General features: G+C 37.6%; 1 long non-coding RNA gene across 1 annotated transcript; it reads left to right on the top strand.

Annotated features, from left to right (window-relative positions):
* The first annotated feature begins 363 nt into the window (after window positions 1–363).
* Window positions 364–17,122, top strand: LOC116216211. The gene is made up of 2 exons (XR_004158665.1): window positions 364–490; window positions 15,660–17,122. It is a non-coding gene; the product is annotated as an uncharacterized LOC116216211 (long non-coding RNA).
* Window positions 17,123–19,585: the final 2,463 nt, after the last annotated feature.

The raw sequence follows: 19,585 nt of genomic DNA, 5'->3' as shown, positions 1-19,585 counted from the left end.
CCAGGTTTCCCTGAAGCTACAGAATGGGCTTTCAAGGTCTGGCTGAAGGAGCAGTTTCTTTGCCTGCAATATTCTCCAACACTGTAATTTACTGTAAATCTTATAATTAAAAAAAAAAAAATTACATTAGGAGGCCACCAAAAATAAACTCAGTAGAGGAGAAAACCCCAAAAGAGGTGATCAGATGACAGGAATGATAGGAATAGGAACACCAGTGTGTGCCATGTTAGTGCAGATCCTCATGTGCAGACAGAGGTAGTATCCTCTCTTTCTGAGTTTGTACCTTCACTTTTGCATCTGAGCAAGCATCAGGCATTTAAATAAAAACCTCGGTCTTTCTGCCTAGTGTTAAACTACTCAGATCTGTTGTTTGCATTCCTTCTGTAGGTGAATGGCATCGATCTTCGAGGTGCTACCCACGAGCAGGCTGCAGCTGCACTCAAGGGAGCAGGGCAGACGGTAACAATCATAGCACAATACCAGCCGGAGGGTAAGCAAAATAATAAACTTAAAGACATATGGTAAAAGATAAGTGCATAAATTCACCCATTTAAAAGGATGAGGCTGGTGTAGATAGTGCTTTTCCCAGCTATCATCAGAAATCATCTGGACTGAAAATTCAAGTGGCAATTCTAGTCGTAAGAAGTGACTCTATTTTTTGTCACAGACTTTGCTTTTAAAAATATTGTATGCAACTGTAAGACTGATCTTTAAATGTGCATGTAGTAAGTATTCAACATTTAGCTATCAGTTTATTTTGTTACTGCTTGTTCTACATTCGTTTCTATTTTCCTTCCGGAGACAGTGCAAAAGATAAGCATGAGCACAAATGCCAGGAAGATCTGAGTCTGCTTCAGACAGCCCGGTTAGAATTAAGCAAAGATTAACTGTTCCCACCAATTGCACAGAGTCTCTCTCTACTACATGACTGTGTCCTGCCTCCAGGACAATTAATCCCAGATAATAAGTATTTATGAGAAAATGACTGCTTTTTAAATAAAAGCATCAATAAGAAAGTTAACGAAATATAAGAGAATTGAGGGTGTGATTTACCTTATCCAGATTTTGATGTTAAAAATGTAGCTTTCTAGCATTTAACCTAGTTTCAGTAGGTTTGATCAATTTTGTGAGTCCGGAGTTAAGTGAGAGAACTCCCTACCTTCGTCCATAAGTTGTGCTCTTTCCTGATTCAACTATTCAAGACTGTAGAGGATTTCATGAAAGGACTATTACTTTCTGATGGGAGCACAATACAGTTTTTCTCCACATTAGCTGTCACTGTGAAACATTGCTTGGCTGAATTCTACATGTACAGGTGTCTGTGAAGACATGCTGGTACCACTTTATCAGTTTTCAATAAATAGTTCTAGCTAAATTCAGAAGTCCCATTACAGCCTGCAAACACAAGTGGTTAATTCTGCCTAATTGTACCGTGCCTAGGGAACATTAAGGTCTCAGGTGAAGCAGTACAGTTCTAATAGCAAGTTCAGCTTGGCAGATTTTTCAGAGGCAAAGGAGAGATGAATTACTATTGCCAGATTTTATGCAACATGATACCTTCTTCTGTTTCTCTGAGTCCCAGTAATAGCAGACAAAACAGCTGGTATTTATCAAACTTGCAATTGTGCTACAGATCTGGCATCGTGCATCTGTTTATGGCTTATCTGCACTTGAGTCACCAAGCAGAATAAATTAGGCCATACTAAGAAATGTGCAGAGAGAGCAAATGGAATCTCAAATATCTATCCTTAGTTAAATAAGCAGAATGTATTTGTATATAAATGCATAAGCAATAATCTGAGCTATTTTAGAGAAAAAGCATTGAAAAGCAATTCCATGACAGATAGCTATCCACACGGGTTCTGAATACAGCCGTTCCCATTAGCTGTGGCAGTCATGTTTGCTGTCTAGTGATATTAAACTGCAATTATCACCATGGTGTCAGACTGCTTGTAGCAATCACTGGCATTTCAGAGTTGTTCTAAGCCATTGTTAATACACAAAGCATGCATTACTTGACAGATTTTTCCTATTGTATATGAACTTCTAGTTGACGTGTTGCTCCTCTACATTCTACCAGATCTGCACTATATCAAATTCAGTTTTGGTGAAAATGCAATTCAAATGACAATGATGAAATCCACCAAGTATTATATTACATATTTATTCATTTTTTTCCTATAAAGCTACTCCATTCCCTAAAACCCCTGTTGAGGGCAAACTAGTCCCAACCACATGAGCTGTCAGCAAACCAACCACAGCCAGTTTTTGGTTCACCCAAAACATTGAAGGTACACTGAAGAGAGCAGAACTGGAAGAACAGGGCCCAAAGTCAGCTTTTTTGTAGGAAATGATTGATTTTGTTCAGGTAAACTGTCGATAACTGTCCAGCATGTTGTATCTGACTGCTGAAGTACTGCATTTTAATTTAGCTGTGAAGATGAAGATGTGAGATGAAGTTTCTCTCTCTTAAGAAAATCCCTAGCAGCAAAGGAACATGAAGCATTTTACAGTGCTGTTTAAATAGCCTACACAGAAAATTACTTACCATTTTATAGATAATACGGAGAGGCAGGCGTTTTATATCAGCATAAATATTTGTTTTATTTCAAAGACCTGGCGCAATTTATTTCTCCTTTCTATGTAATTTACACTATTTATACTCTTCACTCTACCTTTCTTGAAGCATTTATTGAAACACAGTCTCAAAAGACCTTAAAACTGTACAGTTTTGCTTCTTTCAGGGGCTCCTCATTTTAAAATGTTTTCAAAACTGGCAAAGGGTCTAAGTAGCTTGATTTTTCCATTTCCATGTGGGAAGTTGTTGTGCTGAGTTGTTTTTACTATGGCTTTGGATTTTTTTTGGAGAGCAAGGAATAGCCATAGAAATGTGAACCAATATCTTTCTTATCTTTTCTGGCTTATTAAGCCTTTAGATCTTGTTGCAAACAAAAGTAATTGGTAAAATCTTTAGCTATTGATATTTCAGGTACTAAGTGGTAAGAATTTAAGTAGCAGGCAATAGAGTAAGACTGCTGATGATTAAATGGAAAAGCTTACATTCCAATAATTTAGTTTTCCTGCAGTTAAGAAAAGCCTACAGCATATTTATCTTGGCAGTATTACAATGCATCCAGAACAAAATGATTTTATTAGCTGGGGAAGAAGATGAGGTTAATACTGTAGAAATACGTTTCAGTGTTTACATTTTCCTTTCCTTGTTTCAAACAGTCAAATGTTTATCTAAGCCTCAAAAGAACTTCCTTCACAGTTATGTGTATAATGTGGCAGCCAATCTCATGAGAATTGCAACTACCAGCAACAATCCAGCACTTGCCATCAACTGGAGTAGCTTTTCCTCTTGATATTAAGGCACCTTGGTTTCTTGTTCTATCTGGGATAAATTGATGCAGAGACTAACACATAAAATGTAATATGGTTGGTGTTTATCTGAAGCATGCTGCGTGTTCCTCAGATAAAAATGCTTGGAAGTAAGAGAAAGTTCTGTAAAAATGTACATACATAGAAAACAAAGGGAGAAGCAAGCAGTGATATGCATGACAAGGAGATGAGTGGAACTGCTAGGGTTATTATAATGAACTGAGAACTTCTCATCAGTTCCCCTGCTCCTTAATTCCTGTTCTCTTCGTGTACGTTCACTGTCTGTATTTCCCTCATCTCTCCAAAAAAAACAGAAGGAGAGACAAAAGAGAAAATTCAAACAAATGAAAATTATATGAAATTATTTATGGCAAGTTTATTAGAAGCAAGATTAAAAAATCAGCGCTCAGGAGTGAGAGTACACAGTTACAGCTGTAGGAACCATAGCCAGAAAGTGGGGCTTTTGAGTCACTTCTTACTTGTATTTTAAAAACTGAAAATAACGCATGTTCTGTATTTCATGTATTGAGTAAATGGTGGTCTACTAACACTGAGCATCCTAACCTCTAATTATTATTGTGAGTGTAGTTCATAGGGAGGTTTATGCGTGTATTCGAAATAAGCACACAGTCCTGCAGGCTTCAAAAGATGGCTTCTTCATATTCGTGTGCAGCTCACACGTTCTGCACGTGTCTGAAATGAAGGAGAATTCAAGGACCAAAGCCTAACATGAAAAAAAAATATATAAAAGGAACCTGTCCCTCCAAATTAACTTTGCTCTCCAATTTTTAATTTTCTTAGAAGCAGTTTCGCTCTTCTCCCTACTTAGTGACTTGTCATCACAGGGAAGAGCAGTGCTCTCTATACTAATCAAATAATTAGAAATTAAAATGGGAACATATACCACTTTTTATATTTCCACATTTTTATGCAGGACATATTTTGATTTTAGGCAAGAGTGGCAGATTACAGCCCAGTAGAGATGGAGTTAAGAAAAAATGCATTTTATCAGTGAAACTAAAATACTAAAGATGAACTAAAGGATGAATTTAAGGTAAAATAGAGATGAATTGTCCTGTAAGATGCAGTTTGAGAGTTGGGCAAACAGAGTATTGAACTCTCCCTGAACCTGCTATAAAGCTTTAGTGTATATCTTTGCCTCAAATGTCCACATTCCTTCCTGTTTCCTCATTCTTTCCCATTAGAACACCGTAAAAGGGTTGGAGTTCAGCCCTAAGATTTTGCTAAATACTCAGTACCATTGGTCTGCAAGCTGCCTTGTGATACATTGCAGTCTCACAGCCCTCCCTGGAAAGCTGGTAAACCAGCCAGAAGGTCCAGGTGATCTCAATCTTTCGAGCAAACCAATGAACTTGCCTTCTTAACAGCTTACATATAGGGAAAACATTCATCAGTTAAACCTTTATTAGACCAGCTGACAATGAAGAGGTTAAAGAGTAGTTACAACAAGTGAATTTCTGCTTTAGTGAGCTGTTGGTTGCTTGCTCAGTGTCACGGAGATTTGGTTGGGAAGGCAGTAAGAGAGAGACACTGCGATGGGAGGTGTCTGTCTCTGCAGACGTGAGCTATGGAAATCACTGGAGAGCTGCACTTAGAGTTATAAACATCCTATGGTTGCAGTGGTAATAAATTCACCTTTTTGTTCTTTTGTTCCTGAGCCTTTGAGGCACGCACAGTGTGTTGTAGCTTCAATGAGCTGCAATGGCTTTTAGAAAGTGTGCTCCTTGCCTTATGCCTTCCTCAGAACTACTGATGCATGAAGCCTGTTCTTTTTAAAATCTGAGAGTAAAAATCCAGAGTTCACTCCTGCAGATCTCTTCCTGAGCACTTGGGGATGTTTTTTAGCTCTTACCTCCATTTCATTCTCTCTTCCCGCCTGAAAAATATAAGTGTTTATCTCCTGCTTTGTTACAGCTGTCACATATAGTTTTGTTTCAGGTGCTGCAGAAATAAGGTTGTTACAAAATATGTGGGAAGAATAAATATTTGTATTTATTTGTTTTCTATAGATTTCCTCTCTACTTTGAAATGTGAACTCTCATATTAAAGGCCCCTTTACTTGGCTGTTGAAAACTAATACGTGGATAAAGCTGCATTACAACAGTTGGCTTTCATCTAGAATCCCTGTATCTAATTACCAAAGAATGCAAGACATTAAGATTATATTTCATGCACACATACTAAAAAATATAACATAAGCTAGGAAAGACTATGCAGGATCTGACCAAAGGCCCATTTGCTGAGGATCTTATTTCCAACAGTGTCAACTTAAGGAAACAGGCAAGAAGAGGACAAGGACATAGTGAAGGTGACCGGAGGGGCTTGACAAATCCTCTCCTCATCTAGCTGGAATACATCCTTGCTGTAAAGATTAATACAAGCAAAGGCTTAGATGTATGTTTCTTTGGTTACCTTGCTGATGCTCAGTGAGAGAATACTGTTGTGCATTTCTTAAGATAGGAGAATTTAGGAGGAAGAAATAATACAAATGTATAGGAAGCTGGACACTAAGGCTGTGTATACAGGACACGTTGCAACTCTTGTCTTAGAGGTTAGGTGGTTTTTTTAGTTGATTGGTTGGTTTTTAATTTAATAGCATCAGAGATGTCAGTTGCACTCTGGAGTTGTATTTTCAGATCCTAACTTATTGATAATAGTTGACGCTGGACCAGAATCACCTTTGTAGGAGGTTTCACTCTCATTCAGGCAGCAGTGTCAAAGGCTCCTTTTTACAGTGTTGTCTCAAACTCTCCAGCTTTCCCTATTAACTGATATGGGTTTTTTCTTAACCAAGTTACAGAACTGTAGGCTCTTTTCTCCAGCTGTTAAATGTCAGCCCTCTGCCTCCTGACTCTTCATGAAGTGCCCAGTGATGAGAGCCTAGCTAGCCTGCAGATGATGCCAGAAAATTAGTTTTCCTAATATTTTTTAACACATCATTCTTTGAAAGGAGTGCAGAAGTTCACTGAGTAAAAAACTGCTTCTTTGAACCAGAGATTTCTATATAATTTAAGGTATTTTGCAGTATCATGCAGCTGCAACACAGAACTTCAGATAATGTATCAGATGAGAGAAAATGTTATTTGTAATCTCAGAGCTACAATTGGCACTTACACTAATCCTTGAGTGCTCAAGGTTATGTCAGCAGTTAATGGCCACAGTTGGATGCTGTAGTTAGTGTTTGCTGCTTTTGTTATTTCTGATGTTGTAAATGCAGCTGTGGTAAATGGCCATATAAGATAGGTAGATTGATACAGATTTTGCTTCTAATACCATATGTTACTGAGAATATGCTCAGAGAATGGTGAGGCCCTGGCACAGGCTACCCAGAAAAGCTGTGGGTGCCCCATCCCTGGAGGTGCTCAAGAGCAGGTTGCATGGGGCCAGAGCCAGCAGCCAACAGCAAGGAGTTGGGACTGGCTGGTCTTCAAGGTCCCTTCCAACCCAATGCGTTCTGTGGTTCCATGTGGTTAGCTGTAGTCCCTGTGTGGCTCTGCCTGTGAGTGCTGAAGAGAGCAAGGTGGTTCTGGGGCTCCTCAGAGGCTCTTTTAAAATCAAGTCTTTGTAGGATGCTCTTGAGACACGTGAAACTTCATATTTTAATTTTTCTGCAAACTAAAAATCACATTCTCAGCACCGTAATGGAGTGTGCCTCATCCAGCATTGAATGACATGCTTTTTAAAAATCTATTTTTTCATCACTTTTTGCTTTGAGTACAATAACCAACACTTACTATGTCAGAAAAAAGTTATGGATTTAATTTATTTTCTTAATGTTTTCCTGCAGATCTGTACTGATGGTATTACTTGAAGCTTTAAGCTTTTACGATCTAAATGCTATGATTTGGGGTATGTGGGAAATGTGACCATCGCAGTCTGCTAGACTGCAATTGCTGCTTCTGTATGGGCTCCTAGGCTTGCTCCATGCCCATCTTCATAAATGTTTCATTTTAAGTACTTATTTCATAATTTAGTCACATTTAGCTTGTTTCTATCAAGAAGCTTTACGTTTCCTTAAATAGTATGTTCTTTAAAGTTGTCTGTGTCAGCACTAAGAAGTAGTGCATGGAAAATAAGATTTCCCTTCAAACTTGTCTTTTCTTGTTTTCATTTCACATTTCATTGTGAAAGCTTGAAGTCATGATGGCTTTTTTCCTGTACTTCCATTTGAACTTCACTTAGTGCAGTCTGCTTAGTTTCTCATTGTTCATATGTAGCTTTGTCTGCTTAATTTTATACAGAAAAACAATCTATCTGTTAAAACCTCATACTGGAGATTATAAATTGTTTTCTGTTAGCAATTGATGAAGTTCAGTAATATCCCCTTCTTACTGCTTTAATAAGATAATCATAAAGTCATAAGTTAGTTTCATTGAGAACACAAATAGTGTCAATTATATTTTGTAACAGCTGTTATGTTTGCAGCTGCTAATTTTACTCCGAAGTATGGATTGTAGTTTCTTCTAATTTCTTTCTCTATTTTAGAGTTCACTGGGCTGGAATCCTTGTTTTTCACCTTACACCAAAAACAAGAGCTTGCATCTCTCATTCATTGCTATATACTGGCTTTGGAATAATTCCTTGTTCTCCCATTCCCTTTCTTCTTCTAGTCCCTAACTACTTTTCATTTAGAACAAATGTATTCCATCTAAAAATGCATATGTTCTGTGTCTTCTTTCTTCTTTACTTTTTGAGCAGTAAATTCTACCAACACTTTTGCTATGTTAGATCTTTCACAGTAACAGCCTTTCATACATTGTATGTATTTCAGGGGCTCATATTTATTTCCAACTTTTTACTCTAACAGTGTTGCCTTCTTTCTCTGACTGATTTTTGGATTTTGCAAATACATAGTTGATCTTGATGCTTTGCTTTTTTGTTACCTTCAGCATCACTTGTTTATTGTCTTTAATTGTAACTAAAGTCTGTCTTATTTCTTAGCTAATGGTTTTCCAAGGCCTTGTGATACCTTTCACAACTTAACATTTAGAAGCTATTACAGAAACTTGTGTGATTGGGCTATTAAAGATACTGAAGGCTCTGCAAAAGAAGTATTTTTTTTTTTGTATCCAAACAATCTAGCATATATCATTTTTAATAGCGTTGAGAAGCTCACTACCAGCAGCTGGTGTTCTCTGCCTTCAGGTGAATTACTTCAGGTAGAAATATGACTGAAAATACAGAACAGCCTATAACCTGGATGAGATTTCTCACTATTAACAGATGCTTATATACTTAAGCTGAGGCTCAAATACTGGCGCTTGAAGGGGACAGACTCTTTAGCAGGGTCTGCTGTGACAGGATGAGGGAAAATGGTTTCAAACTAAAAGAGAGGAGATCTAAATAGGATAAAAGGGGGAAGTTTTTTACACTAAGGGTGGTGAAGCACTGGCACAGGTTGTCCAGAGAGGGGATGGATGTCCCATCCCTTGAGACACTAACAGTCAGGCTCGATGGGGCTCTGAGCAACCTCGTCTATCTGTAGGTGTCCTTGTTCATTGCAGAGGAATTGGACTGGGTGGTTTTTAAGCATCCCTTCCAACTTAATTCTATGCTTCTGTACCATCACTATATGTTCCACTTGTATCACCAGATTATAGGAATTCTAAGAATGTAAGCTTTCTGTACAGTCATTTGTCAAAATGCTGATCAAACAAAACAGTTTGGTTTCAAATTAAAAGCATGTTATTCTGAGGTTTTCTGGACGACTGCTCTTGAATTTGGTAAAAAGTAAAAAGCAAAACAACAACAAAAAGTATGGCTTTCAAATCTCTCCTGTAAACTTCAGAGTGTGTGTACTGCAGTTTTTAGTTACAAACAATGGAAGATAGAATCTCTGGCTTCTTTTTCTCTGCTTGTGAAACATCAGAAAGGGCAAAACTAGGAGGGAATTGAGCTCTCTGATGATAAAGGAGGAAGGTTTCCCAAAGCATCTAGGAGTTTCAGTGTGCTTCTGGAGGTCTCTCACGCTGAGAAAAGCCTACAAATCTGATACAGTGAATTTGCTGTTATAGTAACATCATTAAATAGTGCAGAACGTGAAAATATATTGGATATTTTCTAGGCCCAGTGCAATGCAGACCTTCAAAGCTCATAGTGAGGTCACTGGAGGTGCAAGGGACAGCCTTCCACAGATTGGCAGAATGGTTGGGATGGAAAGAGACTTCTGGGTCCATCTGGCCCCACTCCTGCCCCAGCAGGGACACCCAGAGTAAAGTGCTCAGGGCCATGTCCAGTGCCCTTTGGAGATCTTCAAAAAGGAGAGCACAGCTACTCTGGGCTGTGCTCAGTCAACCACACAATTCTTTTTTTAAAAGTATATCATTCCTCTAACATTCAGGGATTTCCTTTCTGATGATATTATGGAGCTATGCAAATCTAAATTAAAGGGCAGGGGGTTTCTTGTTTTTGTTTTATTTTTCAATTAAATGGGACCATTGGCTAGGCTGGTTTCCTCAGGATTGTCTAGAGGCAATAAAGGCATATGTGTTTCTGAGGTCATACAGACTTTTAGGATGAGATTTGTCTCTTCTCCAGCTATACAGGGAACCTAAGTTAGACTTGATGAAGAAAGCTACAGCCAGGTTGGATGGGGGGCCTGGGCAGCCTATCTAGCAATCAGCAACCCTGCCCATGTCAGGGTGTTGGAACTGGATGATCTTTGAGGTCCGTTCCAATCCAAGCCCATCTATGAGTTAAATTCTTCTGATATCCCTGGGAAATGGCTCCTGGGTGTGTTATGCAGAGCAGGAATTGCTCTCCCAGCTCACCAGCTGAACTGCTAATGGAGCCAGAAATACTTAGAGCACTGTGCCCTTTGTTTTGGTCACTAGACAACACTTTCTCTCAGGAATCATTTTTGAGACAAATTAGTGCAATCATTTTGATGGAGGGAGAAAAAATGGTAAAAATTACCGACAACTTAAAATTGGGATTCTGGTGTAAAATTAACAGAAGTGAGAGTTCCAAGGCAGATAGGAGATTTAAAGGTAATATATTTACTTGTATTTTGACTTTTAGGTAAATCAGTTGATTTGTTGTTTCTACCTCTGGGTGAGAACGATGGCAGAATGTGAGAAAGAAATAACAAAGCAGGATTTATTTAAGCAGGGAGAAAGGGTTACATAGGAGATCTCTCAGTGCTGCCCCCACATGCACCGCATTTTTAATTCCTTCATTGACACCAGTAAACGATTGCCCTGCTGTGTGTGCATTCCTGCCTTTCATCTCTGTTTACTGAGATTGATACCATGAGAGATACCTAATGAAAGTACAGACACTGATTGTGAGTGCGCTGAATGCATATGTAATTGTTACGAAGCACAGAAATGCCAATGAGTAACATTTTGCTCACTTGAGCACGCACAAACATATGTGCATACTAGGTATGAGAGCCTGGAATTTGGGGTTACCAGGGCCAGATTTTAAGAGATGCACTGGATGCCTTCAGTGGATTCATTCCCAGCTGCCATATGCCACACGTTCTTACACTGTGTCTGTGGGGGATAAGCAAGAAGCTATACAATATCTGATCACAAACTAAAGCTGTGCTTGAGATAAAACGATTTTTCAGCAAGTCAATTCATTGCGTCTGGAAGTCTTTACTACCTGAGCCACCTCCACAATAAATACTCCTCCTTCTATGATCTTGATCTATGTCATTCTTTCTTACAGTATTTTCTATGACATGGCTGCTAACCTGGCAGCTGACAGGAGAAATAAGAAGCAGATGTAGACTGCATTGTCAGTCTTCAGTACTTTCTTAACTGAAGAGCCATTGAAAAAATTTCATCTGTCATGTCAACTTCAAAAAAACACTCTGTATAATATATATTTTGAGTAAGAAAAATTTGTGTGATCAGTGCAGTGAAGATGCATAGGATCCTTAATTTTATCCTCCCTCACTCCTATGGGCTACCATACACTAATGTAGATGCTTACATAAGAGCAGAATTAAATGCAATATTCAAATATAGACATACAAGTATATATAAAAAACAGAATTCAGTATGAATAAGCCTTTAGATACAACATTATTTATCTATGAACAAAATATATAATATATATAATTTGACTTGGAAATCCATTTTCTTTTAAAAGTATTAGTACCTATTCAACATAAGTATTTTTTTTATTCCCCTTGTTTCATGGTGGAAGATGGTTTCTGAGATATAACAGTTAATATTTTCTAAGAAAAGTTTTCAGATTTAAACTCCAAAATAAAAATATCCTGATCTACTGTACTGCTGAATTATGTGAATGATCACTTCTTTTAGAAATTCAGATTAATCATACTGTGTAGGTTAAATGTGGACTTCAAAAGTAGTTTCTAGTGACTTTCTAAAACAAACCTTCCAGAACAAGCAATTGGTGCCAGATTTCTAATTCCGTAGTTTACAGAGGAAATCTGTGAGACTAACCAAAGTAGTAATAATTATTTTTACCACTTCCAGAATGTTGCATATTTGGATTAAAGTATGCAGATCAGCTCAGAATTGCATGAGAAATTCAGACTTGACCAACTTGGAACAACATTTGTAAATGTTGAATTTAATTGCTGTTTCATGCAGTAACAAGTAAGCTAGGAAATGTGTAACACTGCGTTAAGAGTCAAGTGGGTTATTTTACCTTGCATGTAACGCATATGTCTTGGAGAGAATCAACAAAGGCTTTTTGATCTTATTTTTCTTTTCACTAAATCTGGATACTTATATTTGTCTAAATTGGACTCCCAAAAGTGATATTGTCGAACTCATGAGCTGCTTTTGCAAATATAACTACTCAGCACTTGGGATATCTTTATGTGATAATAAACCATGTGTGCAGATCAGGACAGGACTTGCCTTGCAGATGGTGGAGTCCCCACCAGAACTTTATGAAACTTGCTAAATTTTTGTCATTCTGCTAATGGTGACATACAACAAGCTTGCTTGTTTTTTTCCTCCAATAGCTTTCGATGTTGGTTTTTGTTGTTGGTGTTTACACCTTCATTATGTTATATGTGTGTATGTGTTTTTGTGTGCAAAGTTTTGTGTGGAGAACGCTACCATTGATATCAGAAGGTATTCAAATGTTTTTAATTCTCTTAACTAGATCTGAAGAAGGGTGATCTGTCTGGTAACTTAGATAGTCTATCTTGTGTCCCAAGAGTAGTGTAGCCTTAGTTTTTCCTGGAGTAATATGCTCAGCATCTCTGCTAGGTGCTCTGAAGTTTGCATCTGTCTTAGAAATCCATCCTCTTTGTAGAGGAAAACAACTCAGTGTTAGATATCCTCTTGGGATGCTGGCAATCCTTCCCAGCAGTTTGTGAGCCTTTCTCAATTCTTACTTCCAGAAGAGAGCTCTCATTCTTACTGTTCTTGGGCCAGAGTCAGCAAAAAATGTAAAATTATATAGTCTGTGTTTACAAAAAATCAAAATCAAATTGTAATGAACAGATGATGGCATTGGGACTGAGAACAGGTGGATTCTGATGGTCTCTGGGCACTAACTCTGGACTTAACCTCACATACATCTCTTTCGATTATTTTGTTGACCAGTGCAGCCACCATTAATGATCAGAAAAGTGTGTTGTGGGATTAGCCAGTTACTGTGCTGTAAAAGCATGGAGAGAGGTGTGCCAATTATTGCACAGAAACCTTGAGGAGTTTCAGTGTTAGCAATCAACCTGCACTAGAATAAAGAATTTGTAAATTAATGTCATTAGTCATCAAGTTTACATGATAATAACAAATATATAATAAGCTAAATAGGGAAAGACCTGCAGCGTGATGGGGAGAACTGCTGCAAATAAAAATGCTGAGGATTGTGAGGTTGCCAACTGCTTTGTTCTTGTATATTCATTCCCCATAAAGATTTTGTTTCAGCCAAATTACATAAAATTGCATCAACTGCATTACAAGTAGTTATATGGATTGACTTTAAAGTACTTAGGAATGAACAAAGAGAAACTGGGTAGGTAGAGTGTTGTAGTTGGGGCTTTACCTCCAGCTGCTTTCAAACCAGTTAGATGTAAGCAATTAGAATTTTTTTTTTGTTTAAATTCTTTCTTAATGTAAATGCATGGACTTTACTAAATGGACTTCCACACAAACCCAGCTACTTACCATGGAAGTTTTCATCACCCAAATGAAATATCTTACTTTACAATTGTAGGAATTCAGAAGTAATCCAAATAATTTTCATTGAAAAGTGCTTTTGTGGTGTCTTTTGATTGGTACTGTTTGGGTACCTCATCAGCACATATTCTGTTCCTGAGATGGTTGTCCATTCTTTCAGGATGTCCCATAAACATCCTCATAAGACTTTTCATTCCCTGGCCTTGAGTAGAATTGTAGGAGCACAGCATGACTGTTTTCCAAATGAGAATATTTGGGGTTGAGGGCCAAAACCTAAATATTTTAGGAGGAAGAGGATCCCTTCCATGTAAACAAGAGGAAATAAACCTAGTGGCTTCCTTGATATTACTAAGTCCTTATAGTAATGAAGGCTCTTCTAGAACTTTTCTTTACTGAATGTCATGCAACGTTCACTTTCTAAGATGATACGCTAATAGCCCAGATCCAGATTGTTTAAAGCAAATGTGCATAATAGTATTATGTTTGATACTATCTCTTCAAAGATACCAGTATAGACAATAGGAAAAGTGAGACACGGAAAGCTTTGAGTTGTCCAAGCATGAGCATGAAGGCAGTATTAGAATGGTTGATATTTCTCTCCTGTGTGAATACGGGTCCGGATGTAATACTGTTTTATGTGTTGAGTCTTGTGGTAATACAGAAGAAGTAATAAGAAAAATCTACCAGAAAAGTCAATATTTACCACTGATGTAATTGCTCTGGCTCTTACAAGAGAGTTTCAACTGCTGTGGAAAAAAAGAAAAAAAAAGAAAAAAAAAAAAGGAGTCGTGTATTGTTCCTTAGAGAGATTTCCTACCATAAATCCTTGGTCTTTTTCTTCGGAGAGCTTCTGCCTTTGAAATCTCTTAATTTGTTTCTAGCTTAGCCAAGAGTGACTGAAACATAAAAGCAGAGAAACATTCCACATCCAGGGAATGGTATATTGTCTCTTTTAGCACTTCTAGATCTGGGGAGCAATGAGGTGAGATAGGTAGTTGATACCAGGATCATGACAGTGAACACTGAGACTGTTGGTCCTTTACAGTCATAAGTGGTACCTGAAGATGTCCTGGTATGTTTCAAAAAAACAGACATTAATTCTAATGCAACTGAAAACAGTGACTGCTGATTGCTGTTCACACGTATGCTGCATTCTCTTCTAAGTTTCTCTACATTGTTTCTAACTTTGAAAATTCAATCATATTTAATTGCTTGCATCAGTATTGTAAATAAAAAGGCAATTACAAGCAATCTGCTTTCTAGCACAGTAAGTGATTTATGGTTGCAGTAGGCAATGTATTTAAGCTCTGTTTGTGAAATTAAAAATATAACGGCTGGAAAACCTAGCATGAGCTCAAAAGAAGCTATAAAACTTCCAAATAATTAATGGGTAGCAATCAAGGAAGTGGTGGTTAATGTTTAAAACAAACAGAATAGGTAAATCTATTCAGAAGTTTTTAAAAAAAAGGATTTAGTTTGTTTAATATTTTGGATTCCAAAGTATGCATAGGAAAGAATACAGTGTTCAACATTCTGTACCTGTTTCCAGAGAAAATAATAGAACCATTCGCAAATCTAGCCATAGCTAAACATTCACACAAACGACAGATTTTTCATTATGCTTTGTAAACAAGATGGAGTTAAAGCATGGAAAGAGGAGGCTGCAGACTAGGGCAATAGATAAGGGTGGTAAGATAACCCCTCTGCCTCTTTTATTTGTGTCAAAGCTTTGGAAAACCAAGTTGAATGGGGCCCTGGGCAGCCTGATCTAGGGGGTGGCAATCCTATCCATGGCAGGGGGGTTGGAAGTGGATAATCTTTAAGGCCTCTTCTACCAAACCCAAGAAGGGATCAGGGTGTTCCTCACCTCTCTGAGATTCTCCCTTTCATCTCCATCCCAATTCTGCCCCCTTTCTCTGTCCCTTTTGTTTTCTTTCCAGAAGTCGCCCAGCCTTTTATTCCTGGGGTGGAGAAGATCCCTTTTACCTTCACTTCAAAAGAGTCTTGATCTGGCTTTGTTTGTTTATAAAGCACTGGTTCCCAGTCTTGCAAAATAGTTATCAGAAAGAAGAGTTCTGTGAGGATTTTATTTCCAAGCCCAAAGAAGTGCTTTCTCATATTTTCCTTGTTTCCCCACAGATTTTCACTCTCAGTTCATGGTCTGTTGTGGCAATGACAGCAGAAGAGGGCTTCTTGACCTCGAGGTTAAAGCATAAGATTGACAACCAGGCATCGTGGGTTCTTCTTAACTCCACCATTTACATTTGCATTGCTTATCAATTATTATTTTTTGTGTGTGTGTGTTTTTTTCTCTAGGTTCTACTGGTATGGTATTACAGATTACTTTGGTCCTTTATATAGTGTTGTTTGTAAAATGAGGTGTGATGTAGCAAGGAGTAATGGAGCATGACAATAAGAATGTTGTGAAATTCCATGAGAGCTGTGTTCAGCACTTCCCATTTACCAAAGCATCCCTGCTGAGTTTGCTGGGTCTTGAAGCCAGGGAGAGTTTTAATGAGTAATGTGTGAAAACAGGCTCTTTGACTATGGCTTAATTTTGAGGTATATTTTGTGACTTCAGTGGAAGCTGTGCATGTCCAACAATTGCCATGTCAGTCCATTTTCATTTGTAAAGCACTTTGAGATTTGCTGGGGAACCAGACTATTCTACAAGCTTTAGTATGCACTGCTGTGAGTGAGCTGATTCTGTGTATGCATATAACTAATGATTGTGAGCACCATGGTTAGCAATGTATTTTTGGAACAGAGATCCTGCGCAAAGTGTAATTTAGCATTTTAAAATTTTTAATTATTTTCATGCATTTAGTTAATTATGTGGAATTTTCAAGAAGCTCTCTATGACTTCAGGAAGGTACAGGAGCCTTAAGTCTTTTTACTTGATTTGACTTGGGGTCCTGAGTCCTTTAATTTACGCGATAGTATAGTCCATGTGCTTTCCAGGTAAAAGTGAGTGAAGTTTGGAAGTATAACTAACAGTTCTATAGTGAGCTGAGTTTTAATGCTAAAAACAGGGATTTCACTTTGTATATCAAGACTGGAATGTATTATTCAAAGTGACATAACTTACTCTATAAATCTTCTTAATAATTTACAGGTAAACAAACTTATACAACAACTTTATTAACAGGCCTCTTAAATTATTCAATACTTGAAGTCAGATTTTTGGAGTGCCTTCTTTAATAGAGGTTGCTATTTAATATTTTTCTTCAAAGAGTTCCACAAATAATTTTCCTTTTTAGAAACTGGATGCAATGTTTTCAATATGCTGAAGGCATGTTTTTTCCTTTTCCAGAGCAGCCATCAACTCTCATTGTTTTAAGGCATTTGTTTTCACATTTCCAACTCTTGAACAGCCTTGGTTTTCTTTTTGGTATAACCAGATCTATAAACTTCTTAGGTTTGTAAATCTTGCTTGAGGCTAAATATAAATCCCTGTAATGTGTTTTACCTTAAATTATTGATATGTATGTTCAATTGTAACTTTCTCAATGAAGTTTTTGTCTGAGAATTATTGAATGGTATTCAAGAAATGCTAAAATGCCTTTTGTGTAAGAAATTTAGATATTAAATAGTGAGATGAATTTCTAGAGTATTCTTTGTATTCTTACTTGCTGGGGAGATTTGCTTCATGTTTCTTATGAAAGTTGTTGGGATGTAGTTCTTATCAATGGGGCAGTGTTTCACAGCATTTAGCATGTTGTATTTATTCTGCTATAGTCCTTAGAAGGCTGTTACAGAGGTCATAGAATGACAGAATGGCTTGGATTGGAAGGGACCTCAATGATCAGTCCATCCCATCTACCTGCCACAATCAAGGTTATCAACCACTAGATAACACTGCACAGGATCCCATGCAATCTGGCCTCGAATGCCTCCAGGGATGGGGCATCCCGTAAGGCACTGTAAAACCACTGAGTAAAAAGAGGCTGGGTGTCTCTAGGAGTTGATAACAGCTGTAAGTAGATAAGGACAGCCAAGATCCAAAGGCAGCATTGAGGTAACACTGGCCAACGTGACACAGTGGGGGCCTAACTACATCAGGTGTTCCTTTATATAGAACAGTGGAAAACATAACACTTAGAAGAACAGTGAAAATAGCTCTTTCCCAGTCATTCCTTCTAATTGTTAGGAGATCCTTGACAGAAAGTGTGAGAGCCCATCTGAACGTTTGGCAGGTTGATGTCAGGCACCGAGGATGTGTCAACCTGAGGTAGAGGACTACTCTAGATGCTGCATGAAGTATCCAGGTGACCATCTAAGGCTCTAACTGCAGTTATTATTAACGCTGAGATTGAGGTCTTCCTTGTGGGTCTGAGGTCTGATGCACTGAGAAGAGGGGTGTGGGAGGGGAGGCCCAGTTTGACTACTCCCATGCGGACGTTGTTTGCACGCGGTAGTCCAGAGGGACACGATTGCTTTTGTTGAGGCAATAGGGTGGCAGAGGATTTCAAAGCCACAGGAACGTCACACAGTCAGAAATGTGACATGCTGAAAGTTGTATGGAAACTATCTCCAAGTCAATTTCTTCAAGTCTTCCCCAGTGCCCACTGGGCATGCTGGAGGTGTTACATGACTGAATGTGAGAGGCATACACGCACGCAGACCTTTCTCAGTTTTGATCCCGGTTATTTGCCTGCTTTTTACTGGCTTTTTCCTATAAACTCCTTGATGCAATTTCTTTTTTAATACTATGAAAACATTGGGCCTTTCATATTGTAAAGGCTTTCATTGCAGCACATAAACATTTTACAGTCGTGGCTCATATTTGAGTTTGATAACAACACTGAAGGGAACAAATTTAAAATGAGTCATCGAATGTGAACACGAGTTACGTTAACCTGACATAACCCTATTCCAGTGTCACTGCTGGCATTGACTCCAACCTTACATTTTGTCCTTGTAGAGAGCTGACATACAGATCGCTTCTGCAAGCTGCAGTTTGCAGATAATACTATGAAATTTTGACAGTGCTCTTCTGATTCATTGCTTGTCATGTTTTTGGTCACAGAAAGGCAGTTTAAAACATGAATCTATCTGCAGCGTATTGTGAGCAATAAGTAAATAATATTAGCACGTTATTATTGTTTAGGCTTTTAATAAGTGAAATTAAATCTAGCTTTTCCTAATAAATAATCTAAAATTATTTATAACATGCGAAATTCACTTTCACTTATTTCTCACTTGCATGTCAATTTTTACTGCATAAAAATCAATACTGAGTGAAGTTCAAAACTGATATTTTAATTCATCGTATTATGCGATTGCAAAGACTACAGTGTTAGTAATCAACAGGAGCCAGATAAGAAAAATACAAAGCTATTACTTCACATATCTCAAAAATTTTAAACAAGCTCTGTAAAAAAAAAGTTTTATCTGTTATTTGTATTATATTTTAATTAATTTGTCTAAATAATTAAAATGTAGCTTTCAACAATAGGATGGTAATGAAAAGCAAATGGAAAAAAAAATGCAATGTGTTCATGAATACAAGGAAAAGAAAAATATAGAGATAAGAATAGCTTCATTTAGGTTTTGTTTGAAAATAATGAAGTAAATGATTTTATTCTGATTCCTTCAAATTTACCAGCAGGCTCATTTCCCTTGTGGGTTTTCTTGTTTTTGCTGTTCAAAAGCTCAGATTTTCAGCTTGAGCATGATTCATATTGTACATTTTATATTTCTCCCTTCAGATTTTTTATCCTGTATAACCAAGACATTAAAACTGAGAAAAAAAAAAAAACTCAGAAGAGATGGACAGAAGTGTTCAGCAATTCCAGAGAAAAGGATTTAAAAGCTTAGCAAAAGGAAAACCTTTCCTACAGGTTGTTTTGACAATTGAAAATGCTACTGAAAAGATATGATTCAATCTGACAGACTATGAGATTCATCCACTTTGTAACTTCATCCATAATGATGGGCATATGTGTCAACCAAAGTATGTTTATTCTTAAAATTATTCAGATTTCTGAATGGGCTTCTCCAAAACAGCCAGATTTGGTTATTGTGATTCAATTAAATCTACTGCACTGATAAATGCAAAAAGG

This window comes from Meleagris gallopavo, chromosome 1 (assembly GCF_000146605.3).
Source record: "Meleagris gallopavo isolate NT-WF06-2002-E0010 breed Aviagen turkey brand Nicholas breeding stock chromosome 1, Turkey_5.1, whole genome shotgun sequence".
Classification (NCBI taxonomy): Eukaryota; Metazoa; Chordata; class Aves; order Galliformes; family Phasianidae; genus Meleagris; species Meleagris gallopavo.
The sequence above is the reverse complement of the archived record's forward strand: the minus strand, read 5'-3'. Positions and strand labels throughout refer to the sequence as shown.